The following is a 5,296-nucleotide window of genomic DNA, read 5'->3' as shown; positions in this document are numbered from 1 at the left end:
GCGGATTTAAATCTAGCGGTTCTGTTGTGTTTGTGTCTCAAGTTCAAGGTAGTGACGATTCTCTCCGGCCAATCGTTTATCAGCAGAGTTTACACGTCACGTTTTGGTAACAGTACGGTTCACTTGCGGTGCTTTTCCACTGCGTGGTATGACTCTGCTCGGCACGGCACGGCTCGGTTTGCGTTTCCACTGCAGTTCAGTGCCACTTTAGAGTGGGCAGGATTATTCACATGTCGTTTATAGTTGCGCCGCCTCTACTGCCCGACTCCTGAAAAACGCTTTCATTCCGTGTCGCCCCATCAAGCTCTTGCTGGATCCGCTCCTCTGCTATCAACGAGAGGAACGTCTGTATTTCCTCAACAGACAGCGAAACAGCCACTTTTTGGTTGTTAAAAAAGGTGCGCTCGTTCAAAACAGTTGCGTTCGATCCTTCGCTGTCTGTGCTGATTTAAATCTAGCGGTTCTGTTGTGTTTGTGTCGCAAGTTCAGTGACGCAGGTAGTGACGATTCTCTCCGGCCAATCCGTGATCAGCAGAGTTTACACGTCACGTTTTGGTAACGGTACGGTTCACTTGGAACCTCAACCGAAGTGGTACTAAAAAAAGTACCAGGTACCAGGTACTGTACCCAGTGGAAAACCCCCAAAAAGTGAACCGCACCGAGCCGTACCGTGCCGTACCATGCAGTGGAAAAGCGTTGGAACCTCAACCGAGGTGGTACTAAAAAAAGTACCAGGTACTGTACCCAGTGGAAAACCCCCCAAAAGTGAACCGTACCGAGCCGTACCGTGCCGTACCATGCAGTGGAAAAGCGCCATTGGACTACACTACTTGGGAAAAGAATACCCCCAGGAAGTGATGACATTATCGGAGGCTCTAAAAGAACGAACTCCTTGACAGGTAAGCAACTTATACTTGCTTTTCCACACAGAGCAATGGTCTGCTTCGCTGGAACAATCACAGGTTCTTTGCTTTGTAGCCTCACTAGCCCAAGGCATCCATTGGTATTCAGACTGTGCCGTAGTTCAAGAGTTTTTAGCACGGCATTGTATCCATATCGCAGAGAATAGGGTTCAGGGCCATTCAATTCAGAACATTCAGCATACAAAGAATCGAGAGTGTTAGTCCCGATCAAGACTTGAGACTGTTTTCCAGGGTTGAAATCAGGAACGATTAGTGCAAGCGTGGAAATTTCAATTTCAGATCCTACCATGTCTTCTGGAAAAGTGATGGGGATTTCTATGTATCCTTTATATGGAACTGGTTGACCATTGGCACCACTGACCTCAAGCAGATGATCCAAGGGCTTTATGGGGCGCTTGGTCAAACAAGCTTGATAAAAGGACCAAGGAACATTGGTCACTTGCGACCCTGTGTCCAGCAAGCAATGACATTCAGTTCCTGCGATCTTGACTTGCGCAGTACACTTGGATCCTACTAATCATTGTATACTTGAGCGAGGGTGTGCAATGAATTTACGGTGCACTTTTGAATGTTTTCTGTTGGGACGACTTTCAGGTTGACTAGCCCCAGTTTGTCCCGCAACTGGAACTGTTCTAAACCGTTTAAAGAAGCTGTACCCACATGACTGTTCTCTTTGTCCCACTCTTGTTGCTTCAGCCGCAACTCGTCTCGTTTCTTTTCAACCAGCTTAGAGTTGGGAGGATTCTCGCAGACAATCGAGATGTGACCATCCTCACCACACCTAAAACAGTAACCCGCATTTTGGGACAGGGCTACCGGTTAACTTCATCGGTTAGTTAGCGACAAACTCCGAAGTGGTGGGATAGGGCACAGTCTTATGCTTGGGTTTGACAGTCTTTCTGGGCTTTGAGAGAGTCAATGAAGTTAACTGCTCCTTCAGCTCAGCGATTTGCTTCTTTAACTCAGCTGTCTCAGACAACAACTTGGATTCAGGAGGGGATTTGCTTGCAACGGCAGAATCATGGCTGTAAGCATGAGCAGATCTGGGCGATGGGTGTAGTTTCTGCTTAGAAACACCAATGTGGCTTCTCATGCGCAACAATTTCTGTGCACTCGTCTTCTCTAGTTCTGATGGAACGCAATAAGTCTTGGAATTCAATAGGGTCGTCTCCATGAGTATCAAGATGAAGTTCAGAAATGAGGACGTTATCACAACAGCCTCTGCAAAACTGCCGTAGAAGTTGATGGCTAGTGTCCGATGATTTAATTCCACCTCCCCTGACTGCCTTGCTCAGAGCAACTTGAAGTCTCTGGAGATAGCTAGATGCTTTATCTCCATCATTCTGAAATGTGTTCATGAACTTTGAGAACAACTCATCACCATATTCGATTGCACCATAAGCTGAATCAAGCATATTGAGGTAAGCTCTGGGGGAAGCACGAGGCCCTAAAGATTTAACAATATCAGTGGCAGGAGGTAAAAGACTCTCCATGATTCTTCTTACTCTTTGTAAGTCAGACACAGAAGGGTCATCAAGAAGTAATTCAACATTACAAAGCCAAGTGTCATAATCAGATTCATTACTGGGCTGGGGAATTCTCCCTGAGAAAGGGCGGAACTTAACTACAGCGGTGGATGGAGTTGCCGAAGCGACTTCACTTTTGACAATATGCTCCACAATAACTTTCTGCACCTCAGCAGGATTGAGTTGAACGTGACTCATAGTACCTGACAACCGTTTTTCAGACCGTGGCAAGTCATCTTGATCAAGTGTTGGCACATTGGGAATGGAACTAGGACTCTGGACATTCATCTTGGAAGCATTCTGCTCTCTGATGGAATTGAGCTCATCAGGTGCAGGCTCGTCTTCATCCATCTCGTCTGGAATTAAGGAGCTCAAGATCTGAGAGAGTTCTTCTCGTAACAAAGCGTTGAAGTATTTTCCACTTTGCTTAGCAATGATTTTCAGGGTGAATAAGTAAGAGGTTGTAGCACCAGAACTCTCCTAGCAAGAGTAGACATTGCTCAGGGCTCTTATCTGGTAAGTTAAACTAGATTTTTCTTTATCTGTGTAGCTATGGGGTAGCAAGGGACTTATTGATTCGATAGCTGATCCAAAGTTGTACTCTACAATGGTGTGGTTATGATACTTGGACTCAGGATCGTTAATGGGAAGGACTCTTGCAATGGAACCGTGACGTTTTAGAAGATCAAAGACCTCTTCATCCTCAAGAGTGTTGATTGGTCCACTGACTAGAAGAGCATTTAAAACTTTGATGCTTTCCTTCTGTACTATTTCCATGTTCTCACTGTTGATTTATTTGCTACACAATTAAACGGATTTAAATTTCTCTTTTGTTGACTATTTTTTCTTTTGAATTGTAAAATATCAATAAAGTTATCAATTACACCTCCTGGCTGGCTCGCCACTTTTTATGTAGCACACGTGTCAAATAATATTACACTTGTTACTAATATTAACCATAGGCCAGTAGGTTCGACTATGGAGGTGTAATGAAGACAACACTGGTTAAATAAAGAAAATCTTTGTATTAAAACAAACTATTATAGAATTTGTTGATTTTTGAAAAGAGAAATAAAATGCTAAATCAACAATTTGTCACAATTTTTGTTCAGTAGCAACACAGAGTATTATGACTTTTCAATTCAATTCAATTGACGGTAAGTGAACAATTTCACCTGACTCTTTCTGTTTGTTCGTTCAGTTATTCTGTTGGGTGCACCCTCTAGGCTATATGAATCTCCTAGAATACTACACCAATATCAATATCAACAAATAAATACACAGTTCACAATTGTAAAATGTAACAGTTCACTCAATCATATCCAAAAATAAATCCGTGGAATTGAACACAAGGCAAATTAAACAGTTCAGAAGAAAACTATTCAATAAATGAGTTCAAAAGACTCGTTGAAAGGATCACTTCAAAAAGGTTGAGTTCAAAAAGTTCAGTTCAAAAAGTTCGTTTGGAAGATTCGATTCAAAGGATTCAGTCCAGGGAATCCAAAAATCATTAGAATCGTGGAGAAATTATTTGATTCAACAGTTCCAAATTGACAAAAAAACAACTCCTTCCGAGCAAAATAATACTCCTGAACAGTCACTTAAACAGCTCAGCTCAGTTTATGAAACGTAGCAGGTAATCAGAACTTTCCTACCCAATTCCTCGGGTGTTGGTTGGAACCTAGCTCTCGCGACAATCAATGTTCATCTCACTGGGAAGGCTCGCCATCTTACAGTGTCATGCTGAAATTAATTCAGTTCCAACGTAGGACAAAAAACCTGACCTGCATATACAACAGGCAGCTTTTAGTTCACAAAACAAATTAAATTCACTGTTTTCAGTTACACATCAATTCATACACATATTTCCCTTTTTAACATTTAACAGTTATATTTTCGTTGTACTTTGAAGGTTTAGATAACGTCACACTATTTAAACAAAAAAAATGTTAATTCGTTATCATCATCAACAAAATATAACATTAGAAACTCATATATAAAATTGTTTTTTAACCATTACATCCTTTTTGTCTTGTAAAACATCAGAACTCATCAATATTTCACTCCAAAAAAGAAATAAGTTTTTCACTCTCTATCTACTGAATACATTTGTACACATTTAATCATATTTATAGCAGTTTACACATTGCAAAATGTGTACTCACCAAATCCAAAGAAAATAAAGCATAAGAAGGTTTCTGATTTTATCTTCTCTGACGAAGAGAAAAGAAAATGGCTACTCCCATCCAGCAACTAGCGTGGTGGTGCTTCTTCTTCTTCTTCTTCTAATAACGTTTTATGGCGGATGGCAAACCAACTTCTAGTGCATTTACCGCCACCAACTGGACTGGAGTGTGCAGCACTAATAAGCAACTAATATATACATATTTATATATAAAATAAAATAGATTTAGACAGATTTGTGAACAATATTTGAGAGAAATAGGTCTTTTGTGTACATAGAAAAAGTCTTAGATCTTTGAGTTCAGCTCATGAAAAATGGGGGCAAAAACAAAAGTGTTGCGTTTATAATTTTGTTCAGTAGTATGCCCTATTCAGATGCGAGAAATAATTGTATCTTCCTTCCTATTCCTAACAACACTTCTTCCATTTCCTACTTGCTGCTGAATATTATACATTTGTCTGCCCTTGCTATCACAGTTCCATACTTCTTGCCATTTTTTGTTTATGAATATATTAATTTTCCCTTTAACCTCATTTTTGCTAAGAGTCACTTGAATATCTATTTCTGAGTGTATAAGAGCTTGCTTAGCAAGCTTCAGACTTAACTATGTTTGTTGTCGTCTTCTAAATAATGCCGCGAGTGGGGCTTGAGGAAGTGACGTC

At 40.8% G+C, this 5,296-nt stretch overlaps 1 long non-coding RNA gene across 1 annotated transcript in view; it reads right to left on the bottom strand.

Annotated features, from left to right (window-relative positions):
* Positions 1-4,696, bottom strand: part of LOC107705955 (uncharacterized) — a 15,832-nt gene extending 11,136 nt beyond the window's left edge. Inside the window, exons 1-2 of the long non-coding RNA XR_001636114.1 lie at positions 4,615-4,696; positions 4,105-4,233 (exon numbers count right to left, since the gene is read on the bottom strand). This is a non-coding gene — a long non-coding RNA (uncharacterized LOC107705955). The remainder of the gene's footprint in view (positions 1-4,104; positions 4,234-4,614) is intronic.
* Positions 4,697-5,296: the final 600 nt, after the last annotated feature.

The sequence above is a fragment of the Sinocyclocheilus rhinocerous genome, unplaced genomic scaffold (assembly GCF_001515625.1).
Source record: "Sinocyclocheilus rhinocerous isolate Xijiao unplaced genomic scaffold, SAMN03320098_v1.1 scaffold1045, whole genome shotgun sequence".
Classification (NCBI taxonomy): Eukaryota; Metazoa; Chordata; class Actinopteri; order Cypriniformes; family Cyprinidae; genus Sinocyclocheilus; species Sinocyclocheilus rhinocerous.
This window is presented reverse-complemented; position numbering and strand designations above follow the sequence as displayed.